This window comes from Danio aesculapii, chromosome 4, assembly GCF_903798145.1.
Source record: "Danio aesculapii chromosome 4, fDanAes4.1, whole genome shotgun sequence".
In the NCBI taxonomy this organism is placed as follows: Eukaryota; Metazoa; Chordata; class Actinopteri; order Cypriniformes; family Danionidae; genus Danio; species Danio aesculapii.
In genome coordinates this window covers 27826508-27845107 of record NC_079438.1, presented here as the reverse complement: position 1 = coordinate 27845107, position 18600 = coordinate 27826508, and the positions used below count along the sequence as shown (strand labels likewise).

At 42.2% G+C, this 18600-nt stretch overlaps 7 non-coding genes across 7 annotated transcripts; 3 read left to right on the top strand and 4 right to left on the bottom strand.

Annotated features, from left to right (window-relative positions):
* Positions 1-8143: 8143 nt before the first annotated feature.
* On the bottom strand, positions 8144-8216 carry trnak-cuu (transfer RNA lysine (anticodon CUU)). Its single transcript has one exon. It is a non-coding gene; the product is annotated as a tRNA-Lys (tRNA).
* Positions 8217-9070: 854 nt separating this feature from the next.
* On the bottom strand, positions 9071-9143 carry trnak-cuu (transfer RNA lysine (anticodon CUU)). The gene has a single exon. It is a non-coding gene; the product is annotated as a tRNA-Lys (tRNA).
* A 6260-nt stretch (positions 9144-15403) lies between these two features.
* On the bottom strand, positions 15404-15475 carry trnae-cuc (transfer RNA glutamic acid (anticodon CUC)). The gene has a single exon. It is a non-coding gene; the product is annotated as a tRNA-Glu (tRNA).
* A 274-nt stretch (positions 15476-15749) lies between these two features.
* Positions 15750-15822, top strand: trnar-acg (transfer RNA arginine (anticodon ACG)). Its single transcript has one exon. It is a non-coding gene; the product is annotated as a tRNA-Arg (tRNA).
* Positions 15823-17899: 2077 nt separating this feature from the next.
* Positions 17900-17971, top strand: trnae-uuc (transfer RNA glutamic acid (anticodon UUC)). The gene has a single exon. It is a non-coding gene; the product is annotated as a tRNA-Glu (tRNA).
* Positions 17972-18061: 90 nt separating this feature from the next.
* Positions 18062-18148, top strand: trnay-gua (transfer RNA tyrosine (anticodon GUA)). The gene is given in 2 exon segments: positions 18062-18098; positions 18113-18148. It is a non-coding gene; the product is annotated as a tRNA-Tyr (tRNA).
* Positions 18149-18213: 65 nt separating this feature from the next.
* trnae-cuc (transfer RNA glutamic acid (anticodon CUC)) lies at positions 18214-18285 on the bottom strand. Its single transcript has one exon. It is a non-coding gene; the product is annotated as a tRNA-Glu (tRNA).
* Between the last annotated feature and the right edge of the window lie 315 nt (positions 18286-18600).

The window sequence follows — 18600 nt, the reverse complement described above, 5'->3', positions numbered from 1 at the left end:
AATACAACAAACCGGCAGACCCGTCAGGATTGGATTAAAGAGAGGCTCCGGAATTTTCGCCGATAAAGATAGATTTAAAGGTTTAGGATTTGTTAAATACGAGTGGCAAATGACCGTAAACTACACAATTGGTGAATGAACCAGCTGTTTGTTACGGACATTCTAGTTTATGCCAGGGGACAGCCGCGTACACCCACATCGGGATGGAGTAAGACTGAATCCTTTTTTTTTCTTCCCCCTACTCTATTTAGACTGTTATCTCACGTAGGCCGCTGCTGTTATCCTACTTACCTCAAGGCAGAGAAAAGCTTAATTCGTCCCTGGGTGGGCTCGAACCACCAACCTTTCAGTTAACAGCCAAACGTGCTAACCAATTGCGCCACAGAGACTTCGAGAGCAACCCAACTGTAGTAGAAATGCTGAACTTTGTCTCAATAGGTATGCTCGAAGAATCCAATTGAAAGCTGCCGAAAAGAGAGAAAGAAACGCCCAACGTGGGGCTCGAACCCACAACCCTGAGATTAAGAGTCTCATGCTCTACTGACTGAGCTAGCCGGGCTTCTGATACATTCATTCTAGTCACTGTTTTGATCAATACCTTCCCTACCTGTGTAAAGTTTGATGCTGATTTTAAGTCAACTGGAATAAGTAACTTGGCCGATCCAGGCACTGGACAACAAACTTCTGCTAAATCCTGATGTCATCTTGTAACGCCAGACAGCACGTGGCCCAGGATCATTGCCCGGTGCACGTGTTAGCAGTTGCAAGGCAGCAAAAGCCTTCGTTCGTCCCTGGATGGGCTCAAAGCAACAACCTTTTGGTTAACAGTCGAACGCGCTAACCGATTGTGCCACAGAGACTCAGACTAAATATACCAACTGTGGTAGAAACGCTGAACTTTGTCTCACTTGGTCTGCTGGATGAACCCAAATGAAAGCTGCCGAAAAGAGAGAGAGAAAGGTAAGAGAAACACCCAACGTGAGGCACGAACCCACGTCACCGAGATTAAGTGTCTCATGCCCTCCGACTGAGCTAGCCAGGCTTGTGAGATACTTATTCTAGTCACTGTTTTGATCAATACCTTCCCTACCTGTGTAAAGTTTGATGCTGATTTTAAGTCAACTGGAACAAGTAACTTGGCCAATAGAGGCACTGGACAACAAACTTCTGCTAAATCCTGATGTCATCTTGTAATGCCAGACAGGGCTTGTGAGATGCTCATTCAAGAGAAAGTCACTGTTTTGATCAATATCTTCCCTACCTGTGTAAAGTTTAATGTTTTTTTTAAGTCAACTGGAATAAAAAATTTGGCCAATACAGGCACTGGCCAACAAACTTCTGCTAAATCCTGATGTCATCTTGTACCGCCAGACAGCACGTGGCCCAGGATCTATGCCCAGTGCACGTGTTAGCAGTTGCAAGGCAGAGAAAAGCTTAATTCGTCCCTGGGTGGGCTCAAACCACCAACCTTTAGGTTAACAGCCGAACGCGCTAACCAATTGCGCCACAGAGACCTTGAGAGCAATTCCAGCTGTAGTAGAAATGCTGAACTGTGTCTCAATAGGTATGCTCGAAGAATCCAATTGAAAGCTGCCAAAAAGAGAGAGAAAAACGCCCAACGTGGGGCTCGAACCCACGACCCTGAGCTTAAGAGTCTCATGTTCTACCGACTGAGCTAGCTGGCTTTTTGATAAATTTATTCCAGTCACTGTTTTGATCAATACCTTCCCTACCTGTGTAAAGTTTGATGCTGATTTTAAGTCAACTGGAATAAGTAACTTGGCCGATCCAGGCACTGGACAACAAACTTCTGCTAAATCCTGATGTCATCTTGTAACGCCAGACAGCACGTGGCCCAGGATCATTGCCCGATGCACATGTTAGCAGTTGCAAGGCAGCAAAAGCAACAACCTTTCGGTTAACAGCCGAACGCGCTAACCGATTGTGCCACAGAGACTCAGACTAAATATACCAACTGTGGTAGAAACGCTGAACTTTGTCTCACTTGGTCTGCTGGATGAACCCAAATGAAAGCTGCCGAAAAGAGAGAGAGAAAGGTAAGAGAAACACCCAACGTGAGGCACGAACCCACGTCACTGAGAATAAGTGTCTCATGCTCTCCGACTGAGCTAGCCGGGCTTGTGAGACACTTATTCTAGTCACTGTTTTGATCAATACCTTCCCTACCTGTGTAAAGTTTGATGCTGATTTTAAGTCAACTGGAACAAGTAACTTGGCCAATAGAGGCACTGGACAACAAACTTCTGCTAAATCCTGATGTCATCTTGTAACGCCAGACAGCACGTGGCCCAGGATCATTGCCCAGTGCACGTGTTAGCAGTTGCAAGGCAGCAAAAGCATTCGTTCTTCCCTGGGTGGGCTCGAACCACCAACATTTCGGTTAACAGCCAAACACGCTAACCAATTGCGCCACTGAGACCCAAACACCAAGCCAACTGTTGTAGAAAATCTGAACTTTGTCTCACTTGGTCTGCAGGATGAATCCATATGAAAGCTGCCGAAAAGAGAGAGAAAGGTAACATAAACGCCCAACGTGGACCTCAAACCCACTTCACTGAGATTAAGTGTCTCATGCTCTCCCGTCTGAGCTAGCCTGGCTTGTGAGACACTCATTCTAGACACTGTTTTTATCAATACCTTCCCTACCTGTGTAAAGTTTGATGCTGATTATAAGTCAACTGGAATAAGTAATTTGGCCAATAGAGGAACTGGACAACAAACTTCTGCTAAATCCTGATGTCATCTTGTAACGCCAGACAGCACGTGGCCCAGGATCATTGCCCGGTGCACGTGTTAGCAGTTGCAAGGCAGCAAAAGCCTTCGTTCGTCCCTGGATGGCTCAAAGCAACAACCTTTTGGTTAACAGTCGAACACGCTAACCGATTGTGCCACAGAGACTCAGACTAAATATGCCAACTGTGGTAGAAACGCTGAACTTTGTCTCACTTGGTCTGCTGGATGAACCCAAATGAAAGCTGCCGAAAAGAGAGAGAGAAAGGTAAGAGAAACACCCAACGTGAGGCACGAACCCACGTCACTGAGATTAAGTGTCTCATGCCCTCCGACTGAGCTAGCCAGGCTTGTGAGACACTCATTCTAGTCACTGTTTTGATCAATACCTTCCCTACCTGTGTAAAGTTTGATGTTGATTTTAAGTCAACTGGAACAAGTAACTTGGCCAATAGAGGCACTGGACAACAAACTTCTGCTAAATCCTGATGTCATCTTGTAACGCCAGACAGGGCTTGTGAGATGCTCATTCAAGAGAAAGACACTGTTTTGATCAATATCTTCCCTACCTGTGTAAAGTTTAATGTTTTTTTTAAGTCAACTGGAATAAAAAATTTGGCCAATACAGGCCAACGCGCTAACCAATTGCGCCACAGAGACCTAGAGAGCATCCCAGCTGTAGTAGAAATGCTGAACTGTGTCTCAATAGGTATGCTCGAAGAATCCAATTGAAAGCTGCCGAAAAGAGAGAGAAAAACGCCCAACGTGGGGCTCGAACCCACGACACTGAGCTTAAGAGTCTAAAGGTCTACCGACTGAGCTAGCCAGGCTTGTGAGATGCTCATTCTAGTCACTGTTTTGATCAATACCTTCCCTACCTGTGTAAAGTTTGATGCTGATTTTAAGTCAACTTGAATAAGTAACTTGGCCGATCCAGGCACTGGACAACAACCTTCTGCTAAATCCTGATGTCATCTTGTAACGCCAGACAGCACGTGGCCCAGGATCATTGCCCGGTGCACGTGTTAGCAGTTGCAAGGCAGCAAAAGCATTCGTTCTTCCCTGGGTGGGCTCAAACCACCAACATTTCGGTTAACAGCTGATCACGCTAACCAATTGCGCCACTGAGACTCAAACACCAAACCAACTGTTGTAGAAAATCTGAACTTTGTCTCACTTGGTCTGCAGGATGAATCCATATGAAAGCTGCCGAAAAGAGAGAGAAAGTTAACATAAACGCCCAATGTGGACCTCAAACCCACGTCACTGAGATTAAGTGTCTCATGCTCTCCCGTCTGAGCTAGCCTGGCTTGTGAGACACTCATTCTAGACACTGTTTTTATCAATACCTTCCCTACCTGTGTAAAGTTTGATGCTGATTATAAGTCAACTGGAATAAGTAATTTGGCCAATAGAGGAACTGGACAACAAACTTCTGCTAAATCCTGATGTCATCTTGTAACGCCAGACAGCACGTGGCCCAGGATCTATGCCCAGTGCACGTGTTTGCAGTTGCAAGGCAGAGAAAAGCTTAATTTGTCCCTGGGTGGGCTCGAACCACCAACCTTTCGGTTAACAGCCAAACCCGCTAACCAATTGCGCCACAGAGACGTCGAGAGCAAGCCAACTGTAGTAGAAATGCTGAACTTTGTCTCAATAGGTATGCTCGAAGAATCCAATTGAAAGCTGCCGAAAAGAGAGAAAGAAACACCCAATGTGGGGCTCGAACCCACGACCCTGAGATTAAGAGTCTCATGCCCTACCGACTGAGCTAGCCGGGCTTCTGATACATTCATTCTAGTCACTGTTTTGATCAATACCTTCCCTACCTGTGTAAAGTTTGATGCTGATTTTAAGTCAACTGGAATAAGTAACTTGGCCGATCCAGGTACTGGACAACAAACTTCTGCTAAATCCTGATGTCATCTTGTAACGCCAGACAGCACGTGGCCCAGGATCATTGCCCGGTGCACGTGTTAGCAGTTGCAAGGCAGCAAAAGCCTTCGTTCGTCCCTGGATGAGCTCAAAGCAACAACCTTTCGGTTAACAGCCGAACGCGCTAACCGATTGTGCCACAGAGACTCAGATTAACCACACCAACTGTGGTAGAAACGCTGAACTTTGTCTCACTTGGTCTGCTGGATGAACCCAAATGAAAGCTGCCGAAAAGAGAGAGAGAAAGGTAAGAGAAACACCCAACGTGAGGCACGAACCCACGTCACTGAGATTAAGTGTCTCATGCCCTCCGACTGAGCTAGCCGGGCTTGTGAGACACTTATTCTAGTCACTGTTTTGATCAATACCTTCCCTACCTGTGTAAAGTTTGATGCTGATTTTAAGTCAACTGGAACAAGTAACTTGGCCAATAGAGGCACTGGACAACAAACTTCTGCTAAATCCTGATGTCATCTTGTAATGCCAGACAGGGCTTGTGAGATGCTCATTCAAGAGAAAGTCACTGTTTTGATCAATATCTTCCCTACCTGTGTAAAGTTTAATGTTTTTTTTAAGTCAACTGGAATAAAAAATTTGGCCAATACAGGCACTGGCCAACAAACTTCTGCTAAATCCTGATGTCATCTTGTACCGCCAGACAGCACGTGGCCCAGGATCTATGCCCAGTGCACGTGTTAGCAGTTGCAAGGCAGAGAAAAGCTTAATTCGTCCCTGGGTGGGCTCAAAGCAACAACCTTTTAGTCAACAGTCGAACGCGCTAACCGATTGTGCCACAGAGACTCAGACTAAATATACCAACTGTGGTAGAAACGCTGAACTTTGTCTCACTTGGTCTGCTGGATGAAACCAAATGAAAGCTGCCGAAAAGAGAGAGAGAAAGGTAAGAGAAACACCCAACGTGTGGCACGAACCCACGTCACTGAGATTAAGTGTCTCATGCCCTCCGACTGAGCTAGCCAGGCTTGTGAGACACTCATTCTAGTCACTGTTTTGATCAATACCTTCCCTACCTGTGTAAAGTTTGATGCTGATTTTAAGTCAACTGGAACAAGTAACTTGGCCAATAGAGGCACTGGACAACAAACTTCTGCTAAATCCTGATGTCATCTTGTAACGCCAGACAGGGCTTGTGAGATGCTCATTCAAGAGAAAGTCACTGTTTTGATCAATATCTTCCCTACCTGTGTAAAGTTTAATGTTTTTTTTAAGTCAACTGGAATAAAAATTTTGGCCAATTCAGGCCAACGCGCTAACCAATTGCGCCACAGAGACCTCGAGAGCATCCCAGCTGTAGTAGAAATGCTGAACTGTGTCTCAATAGGTATGCTCGAAGAATCCAATTGAAAGCTGCCGAAAAGAGAGAGAAAAACGCCCAACGTGGGGCTCGAACCCACGACACTGAGCTTAAGAGTCTAAAGGTCTACCGACTGAGCTAGCCAGGCTTGTGAGACGCTCATTCTAGTCACTGTTTTGATCAATACCTTCCCTACCTGTGTAAAGTTTGATGCTGATTTTAAGTCAACTGGAACAAGTAACTTGGCCGATCCAGGCACTGGACAACAAACTTCTGCTAAATCCTGATGTCATCTTGTAACGCCAGACAGCACGTGGCCCAGGATCATTGCCCGGTGCACGTGTTAGCAGTTGCAAGGCAGCAAAAATCTTCGTTCGTCCCTGGATGGGCTCAAAGCAACAACCTTTCGGTTAACAGCCGAACGCGCTAGCCGATTGTGCCACAGAGACTCAGACTAACCACACCAACTGTGGTAGAAACGCTGAACTTTGTCTCACTTGGTCTGCTGGATGAACCCAAATGAAAGCTGCCGAAAAGAGAGAGAGAAAGGTAAGAGAAACACCCAATGTGAGGCACGAACCCACGTCACTGAGATTAAGTGTCTCATGCCCTCTGACTGAGCTAGCAGGGCTTGTGTGACACTCATTCTAGTCACTGTTTTGATCAATACCTTCCCTACCTGTGTAAAGTTTGATGCTGATTTTAAGTCAACTGGAACAAGTAACTTGGCCAATAGAGGCACTGGACAACAAACTTCTGCTGAATCCTGATGTCATCTTGTAACGCCAGATAGGGCTTGTGAGATGCTCATTCAAGAGAAAGTCACTGTTTTGATCAATATCTTCCCTACCTGTGTAAAGTTTAATGGTTTTTTTAAGTCAACTGGAATAAAAAATTTGGCCAATACAGGCAATGGACAACAAACTTCGGCTAAATCCTGATGTCATCTTGTACCGCCAGACAGCACGTGGCTCAGGATCCATGCCCAGTGCATGTGTTAGCAGTTGCAAGGCAGAGAAAAGCTTAATTCGTCCCTGGGTGCGCTCAAACCACCAACCTTTCGGTTAACAGCCGAACGCGCTAACCAATTGCGCCACAGAGACCTCGAGAGCAACCCAGCTGTAGTAGAAATGCTGAACTGTGTCTCAATAGGTATGCTAGAAGAATCCAATTGAAAGCTGCCGAAAAGAGAGAGAAAAACGCACAACGTGGGGCTCGAACCCACGACACTGAGCTTAAGAGTTTAAAGGTCTACCGACTGAGCTAGCAGGGTTCCTGATAAATGTATTCTAGTCACTGTTTTGATCAATACCTTCACCTGTGTAAAGTTTGATGCTGATTTTAAGTCAACTGGAATAAGTAACTTGGCCGATCCAGGCACTGGACAACAAACTTCTGCTAAATCCTGATGTCATCTTGTAACGCCAGACAGCACGTGGCCCAGGATCATTGCCCGGTGCACGTGTTAGCAGTTGCAAGGCAGCAAAAGCATTCGTTCTTCCCTGGGTGGGCTCGAACGACCAACCTTTCGGTTAACAGCCAAACACGCTAACCAATAGCGCCTCGGAGACTCAGACACCAAACCAACTGTTGTAGAAAAGCTGAACTTTGTCTCACTTGGTCAAAGGATGAATCCATAATGAAAGCTGTCGAAAAGATAGGTAACAGAAACACCCAACGTGGAGCTCAAACCCACGTCACTGAGATTAAGTGTCTCATGCTCTCCCGTCTGAGCTAGCCGGGCTTGTGAGACACTCATTCTAGTCACTGTTTTTATCAATACTTTCCCTACCTGTGTAAAGTTTGATGCTGATTTTAAGTCAACTGGAATAAGTAACTTGGCCAATAGAGACAATGGACAACAAACTTCTGCTAAATCCTGATGTCATCTTGTGAAGCCAGACAGCACATGGCCCAGGATCTATGCCCAGTGCACGTGTTAGCAGTTGCAAGGCAGAGAAAAGCTTAATTCGCTCCTGGGTGGGCTCGAACCACCAACCTTTCGGTTAACAGCCAAATGCGCTAACCAATTGCGCCACAGAGACTTCGAGAGCAACCCAACTCTAATAGAAATGCTGAACTTTGTCTCAATAGGTATGCTCGAAGAATCCAATTGATAGCTGCCGAAAAGAGAGATAGAAACGCCCAACGTGGGGCTCGAACCCACGACCCTGAGATTAAGAGTCTCATGCTCTACCGACTGAGCTAGCCGGGCTTCTGATACATTCAATCTAGTCACTGTTTTGATCAATACCTTCCCTACCTGTGTAAAGTTTGATGCTGATTTTAAGTCAGCTGGAATAAGTAACTTGGCCGATCCAGGCACTGGACAACAAACTTCTGCTAAATCCTGATGTCATCTTGTAACGCCAGACAGCACGTGGCCCAGGATCATTGCCCGGTGCACGTGTTAGCAGTTGCAAGGCAGCAAAAGCAACAACCTTTCGGTTAACAGCCGAACGCGCTAACCGATTGTGCCACAGAGACTCAGACTAAATATACCAACTGTGGTAGAAACGCTGAACTTTGTCTCACTTGGTCTGCTGGATGAACCCAAATGAAAGCTGCCGAAAAGAGAGAAAGAAAGGTAAGAGAAACACCCAACGTGAGGCACGAACCCACATCACTGAGAATAAGTGTCTCATGCTCTCCGACTGAGCTAGCCGGGCTTGTGAGACACTCATTCTAGTCACTGTTTTGATCAATACCTTCCCTACCTGTGTAAAGTTTGATGCTGATTTTAAGTCAACTGGAACAAGTAACTTGGCCAATAGAGGCACTGGACAACAAACTTCTGCTAAATCCTGATGTCATCTTGTAACGCCAGACAGCACGTGGGCCAGGATCTATGCCCAGTGTACGTGTTAGCAGTTGCAAGGCAGAGAAAAGCTTAATTCGTCCCTGGGTGAGTTCGAACCACCAAACTTTCAGTTAACAGCCGAACGCGCAAACCAATTGCGCCACAGAGACTTCAAGAGCAACCCAACTGTAGTAGAAATGCTGAACTTTGTCTCAATAGGTATGCTCGAAGAATCCAATTGAAAGCTGCCGAAAAGAGAGAGAGAGAAACGCCCAACATGGGGCTCGAACCCACGTCACTGAGATTAAGAGTCTCATGCTCTACCGACTGAGCTAGCCGGGCTTCCAATATATTCATTCTAGTCACTGTTTTGATCAATACCTTCCCTACCTGTGTAAAGTTTGATGCTGATTTTAAGTCAACTGGAATAAGTAACTTGGCCGATCCAAGCACTGGACAACAAACTTCTGCTAAATCCTGATGTCATCTTGTAATGCCAGACAGGGCTTGTGAGATGCTCATTCAAGAGAAAGTCACTGTTTTGATCAATAACTTCCCTACCTGTGTAAAGTTTGAAGCTGATTTTAGCAACTAGTGTGTATAATAATGCTGATAAAGGACATCCTTGTCTTATAGATCTGGAAATCTCAATGTAGTCTGTTAAAAATCCATTTATTTTAAAACAACTAAAAATATCTGTATAAAAACATTTTATCCACTTAATGAAATTCTCACCAAAGCCAAATTTCTGGATTAAGTCAAATAAATAGCTGTGCTCAACTCTATCAAAAGCTTTCTCTAGATCTATGCTGAATAAAATCCTTTTTTATCTATATGTATCAGATTAAATCTCTTATACTTGTTATTGTGTCTGCTATATCTCTGCCTATTACACCATAAGCTTGATTAGTTGTGATAAGAGTGGGAACTACCTTTTTAAGTCTGTTTGCTAAAATCTTTGCTAATATCTTATAATCTGTATTAAGCATACTTAAAGGTCTATAATTTTGCAAATCATCTTTATCACCTTTATTTTTATAAATTATTTTAATCATTCCTTTCTTCATACTCTCACTCAACTCTCCTTTTTTAAAAATAGCAGTAAAAAGATCTTTTAAGATTGGAATTAAAACATCTTTAAAAGTCTTATAAAACTCGGATGATAAACCATCTAAACCAGGGCTTTTCCCATTGCTTAATTGTGTTATAGCTTCATTAATCTCATCTTCAGTTATATCACTATCACACCGTTCTTTATCCTCTTCCCTTACTTTAACCTTTATTTGATTCAATAAAAAATCCTTATCTTCTTCATGAACTCCTTCTCCCTTAAACAAAATACCATAGAAATCTTCAACTGTTCTTAAAATACTTTCTTTATCTTTGACATTTTCCCCTTTTATTGAGACATTCTTTATCAAATCGGCTTTTTGTCGTGTTTTTTCTAAATCATAAAAGAACTTTGTACTTCTTTCTCCTTCCACTGTATTTTTCATCTTGCTTCTTATTCTCGCTCCCATACATTTTTCCTCTTCTGCTTCTTTCAGTTTCTCTTCTAATATCACTATTCTCCTAATATACATATTTCCTTCTGTTATCTTTTCCATTTCATTCTCCCATTCTTTGTTTAATTGTCTTTCTTTAGCTCGATTAGCTTTCTGCATTTTCTTTGAACATTCTATTGAAAATCTTTTGGCCTCTAATTTTACATTGTCCCACCACACACTTATTTCTTCATCATATAACTCATCCTTTACACTATTAATAATAATATTTTCCATTTCAATTTTATAACAATCATTCTTTAAGAGCTCTGTATTAAACACCCATACACCTGGTCCTCTTTCAACTCCACTGAAATCCATCATTACATACAAAAAATCATGGTCATTACAGCTAAAAATCTTGTAAATAATCTTTGAAATAAAAGATTCTAATCTTCTTGTACATAAAACATAGTCTAATCTACTTTGTTTTAAAACTGTATTCACCCACTGCCTTCTTGAGTATTCTCTTTTGACTCTATTTCTCTCTCTCCATACATCTACATATTTATGTTTTTCAATCATGTATTTCAGTTCTTTTCTTCCAACATCTGCTCTATAAACCATATAATCATCTACATCTATCCTTTCTAAAACAGTATTAAAATCTCCTAAGACAATAACATTATTCCATCCACTCATTAAAACACTTAGGTCCTTAAAAAAAGTAACTCTTTCCAGATCTTGATTTGGAGCATGGATGTTACATATTGTTATTTCTTCACCCTTATTTATAATTTTAATAGTTAAGATCCTTCCATAGTTATCTTTAAATAAAACATCAAAAGAGCATCCTATTCCTCTTCTAATTAATATTGCCATGCCTTTTTTCTTATTTGGGTCATTATTATACAATATTTCCCCATCCCAACATTTTTTAAACTCATTAATAATCGTTTCATTTCATCCAGTCTCTTGTATACATATTATATCACATTTTTCTGTTAAAGCAATAACATTTTCAAACTTTACTTTAGATGACAGCCCTCTTACATTAATTGAAACCAAACATAAGTTGTTTTATAGAAATATAAAAAAAACAAGCCATCCAAACAGAAGAAAATCCAAATTAAACAAACCATCAATCATTTGTAGTCTTCTTTATCTAAAATCTTAGATCAGTTCTGTCAGTTTTTAGTTTTGCTTTTGCTTCTTTTCGTAATTTCTGTTTCTTAAGCACTTGCTGAATATTTATTTGTACAGTTTTTCTGCGTCTTCTGTTTATGCTGTCTACTGTTCTGTCTTTAGTCCCAATATTTATTTCATCATTATCATCATCGCTTACCTCTTCATCAATTCTGCTTTCTGTATTTTCACCCGCTGCTCCTTGTTCTTTTTCCATGTCCTGTCCATCGTCTTTCATTAGATGTTGTGCCTCAGTCTCTACTGTATCTCCTTCATCCTCTTCACTCATAGCCTGCTCCTCTTCTTGTTCATTCAAACCATCCGCTGTTAAATCCTGTGGTTCCTCCTCACTTTCTTCATAGCTTGATTTTTCCATTGGTTTATGCATTTCCATAACTCCAGTCTCTTCCTCGTCTGATTCACATCTGCACCACAATGTTGTCTTTTTGCAGCCTTGGCACCGTGGGGCTTTACAGTCCCACGCAAAATGCCCCTGCTCCAGACATTCTCTACACACAAATTGTGGGCAGTCTTTTTTTTCATGTTCAGTACTTCCACATAATCTGCATGTTTTTATCTGCTGATCATGTATCACTCTAAAATATTTGGGTCCTTCCTCTGTATCAAATTTGACGTTGTAAGGAAGAGTCATGACTTCTTTCGGAAATTTCACCCTGATGAAACTTGTTCTATCAGCCACAGTTGTTCCTGGATGATATCTTCTTCTTAGTGGGAGAATTGGAGAAACTCCCCAGTCCACAAGCTTTTGGATGATTTCACTATCTTGAATATAGTTGGGTAAATTTTAAAAAGAAACCATTCTCTCAGTTGCGCAGAGTTTTGATATTTCACATAATTGTTGGTTGATCATGAGTCCATCCATTAAACTATCACAGTCTGTTTCATTTTCCATAGTTAGTTCATAGTCAAAATTTGATTTTTTCCTCAGTCCAAACAATTTTCCAACTCCAGTCTTTCCTTCCACAGCCTTTATAATCATAACTACTGTGATAGTTCCAGGATCTTTCACAGTCATTGTCAAAGTTGTTTCTTTTTTATATTGTCTCTGAAATCTAGCTTGACTTTTCAGTTTGTTTATCATCTCATTTCTTTGACTTGTTTGTTGGGTGTTTTCCAAACGTTCAGCAATTGCTTTACCTTTTGTTTGTTGTATTTCTCCACTTCCTCCTCTACTTGTGTCTGATCTGTTTTTCCTCCTTCTTGCCACAACAGTTGCCCATGTGTCATTATTGTCAATGTCCTTGTTTGAATCTCCTGAATTGCTATCTTCAGGAGTAGCTTTGTCCGTGCTGCCATAGTCGATATTCAGTTCCTGTTCCTTTGTCAAAGTGTCCATTCTTTCAAAAGGTTTTAACCCCAAACAGATAACACTGTCTGGGGTTTAACTAAAACTAAACAAAATTTATATAACTTATTTTAAGCAAAATCAAGAAAAAAAACAATAAAGAAAATCAAAATGGGAGAGCCTTTCTCTCCCTACTGCCACCTCACACTTCCTTGAAAGCTGTCAAACTCAAGGGGGCGTGCTCAGGGTGGTATGGCCGTAAGCGAGAGCAGCAGTCAAGAGTTGGCTATTTAAAAATAGGCGCAGCACCAGGAGCCGAGCGCAGCTCAGCTTGCATTGACACAGCACCAAGAGTAACAAGGCCCTTGTCCCCTCAATTGTTTACCTGTTTTTTGTTTTTTTTTCTGTTTCTGCTCCGGGGCACCAACAGCTCTTGCTAAGTTAAACCAGCCAAGTCACTGTACTCACTTTCCCCCGAATGGAATCAGTCCCTACCACTTAGAAGTCACCCAGCCAACTTGCAGCGTAATCTCTTCCACTTGTAAGTCTCTGAGCTGTAGCAATACCTAAGTGCTCTGATAAAACATGCATAAAAGAAACTATGGCTTTTAACCTCCTCTTGGGGAGAAGAGAGTCTCCGACCCTGGATCTCAGGGGTTCTCTGGAGGGACTGTCAGGAATCCTGTAAGAGCATCCCATCCACACAACGTCTTGCTATAAAACAAAGCAGAATGTGTGGTGACGGAACTCCAGGTTGACAGAGCCTTGTCCTTGTTTCAAATAATGTGCTAACAAGGTGCTGAACGGAGTGCCAGTGGCACAAAGGATAACGCTTATGACTATGGATCAGAGGATTCTAGCTTAGCAATCGTAAACCCAGCCTACTTGATGCAAACGTCCCTACCAGGCCCAACCCTGCTTTTCTTCCGAGTTCAGATGAGATCAGGCATTGCCAGGGTGGTATGGCCGTAAGCGAAAGCAGCCGTCAAGAGTTAGCTATTTAAAAATAGGCGCAGCACCAGGAGCCGAGCGCAGCTCAGCTTGCATTGACACAGCACTGACAGTAACAAGGCCCTTGTCCCCTCAATTGTTTACCTGTTTTTTTTTTTTTTTTTTTCTGTTTCTGCTTTGGGGCACCAACAGCTCCTGCTAAGTTAAACCAGCCAAGTCACTGTACCCACTTTCCCCCGAATGGAATCAGGGAAGTGGGTACACTGACCTGGCTGGTTCCAGAGTTCAGAGAGGAATTCAGAGTTGTTGTTTTTTTGTATTTTGGGAAGTATATTAGCTGCCAAATGAAGGAATTTAAAAAGCTTACAGCACCTGGTATTCCCAGGCGGTCTCCCATCCAAGTAACAAACCAGGCCCAACCCTGCTTTGATTCCGAGTTCAGATGAGATATATATATTTTTTTTATTAAAATCAAATATTTACATTTTTACAAAGAAATGATCACATCACACAAAAATCACATGATACTTACAACACTCATTATTAGACTTCATATTTTTCCCATAACCAACTTAAAATGTTGTCCTTGTATTCAACCATTACGTTCCCTTTTACCATTATTTCTATAAATACATTTAAGTACATTCTTGTACTATACAATAGTTGAATATCAATTTTACAGCCATCTCCATTCTGTTTTTAAACATACGCCATATATCCACTCTCTTCCCATCATGTTTAGCCATATTTCTCCTTATCCAAATCACATACTTAGCAATTGTTATACATAGATTAAAAGCATAGATCTTTTGTTCATCCACATATATGTCCCCTATTAACGATTTAGCAATTTTCTTAAATTTTTCCATAATTCCTCCAACTTTTCACAATAGAAGAACGAATGTAATAAACCTTCCCCTTCCTTTATACACACCTTATATGTTATATCTTGTTCAATTCCCATTTTACACAATCTCATTTCTGTTAATATGCAATTATGTCTCAATAAATAATTACAATTTTCTAAAATTGGTTCCATATATTTCATTCTGACATTTGCCCATATTTCTTTTTCATTTAAATCCTCATATCTTTCCTTCCAGTAGTTGAATGCTATAGGTCTTATAAAAGCCTTTGATCTAAAAACAACATAAAAACTCTTAACTGTACATAAGCTCATATTGATCTTTTCTCCTTTTTTTTTCTTAAAATAGACCTCTGGTAATTCTTCCTTATCCCGCAACTCATTTTTTTTTTTCAATTATTTCAATCCAATCTTTTGGTATTGCTTTTTTCAAATCATGATATTGTCTTTGTAATTTTGTTTTAGAAAAAACTGAAGTTTTTGCCAAGACTGCCCTCATAAGTGGCAGCTCCCATATTGTCTAGCGCTCAGGATTCCTGGTTTTCACCCAGGCGGCCCGGGTTCGACTCCCGGTATGGGAAGCCTTGAGTATTTTTGCCACTGCCCTTTTTTTCCAGCAGTCGGACTGCAGCAACTTTAAGGGGGTGGGCTTGTGTGGGACTCTCATAAGCCTTCGATAGCTGAGTTGGTAGAGCGGAGGACTGTAGTTGTGTTGTTGGCAATCCTTAGGTCGCTGGCTCGAAGGAGGTCTTTTGCCCTTTCATGCCTGTGCAGTTCGCATATATCTTGATAGCTAGAGCTCAAAAGGAAGTTCCCTGACCAGGAATCGAACCCGGGCCACGGCGGTGAGAGCGCCGAATCCTAACCACTAGACCACCAGGGAAGGTCTTGCAGAAGCTCGCCCTCAAGCCTAGCTGTGGGCCTCCACGCAAGTATGCTGCAGCTGCTCTGACAAAAATAAATCTAACGCTTGTAACCTCCTCCTGGAGAGGAGAAAGTCTCAGACCCTGGATCACAGTTCTTCTAGGGAGGGACTGCCACATGCACTGTAAGAGCATCCTATCGACACCACAACTTGCCATAATAACGAAGGACAGCATGTGTTGAATGAACTCCGTGTTGAATGAACTCCGTGTTGAATGAACTACGTGTTGACAGGGCCAGTGGCGCAATGGATAACGCGTCTGACTACGGATCAGAAGATTCTAGGTTCGACTCCTGGCTGGCTCGCTCTGGTCTTTTTGCTTTGATGTCAGCCAGTGCACTGCAGTCGCCTTTCGCCCCCACTGGAGCTGTTCAGGTCCACTCTGGAGTGAGTCGAGTTTAAGGGGCCGCAATCACAGAGCCCGTGGGGTGCTCACCTGGTTTCAAAGGCTGCCCCAACTGCTAGATTTTTATTAACGTCTACTACAGCTACACCAATCGTAAACCCAGCCTACTTGTTGCAAAAGTCCCTATCACTTAGAAGTCACCCAGCCAACTTGCAGCGTAATCTCTTCCACTTGTAAGTCTCTGAGCTGTAGCAATACCTAAGTGCTCTGATAAAACATGCATAAAAGAAACTATGGCTTTTAACCTCCTCTTGGAGAGAAGAGAGTCTCCGACCCTGGATCTCAGGGGTTCTATGGAGGGACTGTCAGGAATCCTGTAAGAGCATCCCATCCACACAACGTCTTGCTATAAAACAAGGCAGAATGTGTGGTGACGGAACTCCAGGTTGACAGAGCCTTGTTTCAAACAATGTGCTAACAAGGTGCTGAACGGAGTGCCAGTGGCACAAAGGATAACGCTTATGACTATGGATCAGAGGATTCTAGCTTAGCAATCGTAAACCCAGCCTACTTGATGCAAACGTCCCTACCAGGCCCAACCCTGCTTTTCTTCCGAGTTCAGATGAGATCAGGCATTGCCAGGGTGGTATGGCCGTAAGCGAGAGCAGAGTTAGCTATTTAAAAATAGGCGCAGCACCAGGAGCCGAGCGCAGCTCAGCTTGCATTGACAAAGCACTGACAGTAACAAGGCCCTTATCCCCTCAATTGTTTAACTGTTTTTTTTTTTTTTTTCTGTTTCTGCTTTGGGGCACCAACAGCTCCTGCTAAGTTAAACCAGCCAAGTCACTGTACCCACTTTCCCCCGAATGGAATCAGGGAAGTGGGTACACTGACCTGGCTGGTTCCAGAGTTCAGAGAGGAATTCAGAGTTGTTGTTTTTTTGTATTTTGGGAAGTGTATTAGCTGCCAAATGAAGGAATTTAAAAAGCTTACAGCACCTGGTATTCCCAGGCGGTCTCCCATCCAAGTACCAACCAGGCCCAACCCTGCTTTGCTTCCGAGTTCAGATGAGATATATATATATTTTTTTATTAAAATCAAATATTTACATTTTTACAAAGAAATGATCACATCACACAAAAATCACATGATACTTACAACACTCATTATTAGACTTCATATTTTTCCCATAACCAACTTAAAATGTTGTCCTTGTATTCAACCATTACGTTCCCTTTTACCATTATTTCTATAAATACATCCTCCTTTTCTTGTACTATAAAATAGTTGAATATCAATTTTACAGCCATCTCCATTCTCTTTTTAAACATACGCCATATATCCACTCTCTTCCCATCATGTTTAGCCATATTTCTCCTTATCCAAATCACATACTTAGCAATTGTTATACATAGATTAAAAGCATACATACCACATTCATTTTGACCAAATAAAAAAAAATTTCCCAGTTCTTTTGTTCATCCACATATATGTCCCCTATTAACGATTTAGCAATTTTCTTAAATTTTTCCATAATTCCTCCAACTTTTCACAATAGAAGAACAAATGTAATAAACCTTCCCCTTCCTTTATACACACCTTATATGTTATATCTTGTTCAATTCCCATTTTACACAATCTCATTTCTGTTAATATGCAATTATGTCTCAATAAATAATTACAATTTTCTAAAATTGGTTCCATATATTTCATTCTGACATTTGCCCATATTTCTTTTTCATTTAAATCCTCATATCTTTCCTTCCAGTAGTTGAATGCTATAGGTCTTATAAAAGCCTTTGATCTAAAAACAACATAAAAACTCTTAACTGTACATAAGCTCATATTGATCTTTTCTCCATTTTTTTTTCTTAAAATAGACCTCTGGTAATTCTTCCTTATCCCGCAACTCTTTTTTTTCAATTATTTCAATCCAATCTTTTGGTATTGCTTTTTTCAAATCATGATATTGTCTTTGTAATTTTGTTTTAGAAAGAACTGAAGTTTTTGCCAAGACTGCCCTCATAAGTGGCAGCTCCCATATGGTCTAGCGGTCAGGATTCCTGGTTTTCACCCAGGCGGCCCGGGTTCGACTCCCGGTATGGGAAGCCTTGAGTATTTTTGCCACTGCCCTTTTTTTCCCAGCAGTCGGACTGCAGCAACTTTAAGGGGGTGGGCTTGTGTGGGACACTCATAAGCCTTCGATAGCTCAGTTGGTAGAGCGGAGGACTGTAGGTGTGTTGTTGGCAATCCTTAGGTCGCTGGTTCGACTCCGGCTCGAAGGAGGTCTTTTGCCCTTTCATGCCTGTGCAGTTCGCATTTATCTTGATAGCTAGAGCTCAAAAGGAAGTTCCCTGACCGGGAATCGAACCCAGGCCGCGGCGGTGAGAGCGCCGAATCCTAACCACTAGACCACCAGGGAAGGTCCTGCAGAAGCTCGCCCTCAAGCCTAGCTGTGGGCCTCCATGCAAGTATGCTGCAGCTGCTCTGACAAAAATAAATCTAACGCTTGTAACCTCCTCCTGGAGAGGAGAAAGTCTCAGACCCTGGATCACAGTTCTTCTAGGGAGGGACTGTCACATGCACTGTAAGAGCATCCTATCGACACCACAACTTGCCATAATAACGAAGGACAGCATGTGTTGAATGAACTCCGTGTTGAACGAACTCCGTGTTGAATGAACTCCGTGTTGACTGAGCTGTGTCCTTATCACAAGTAACAAGATAAAGATGAAAA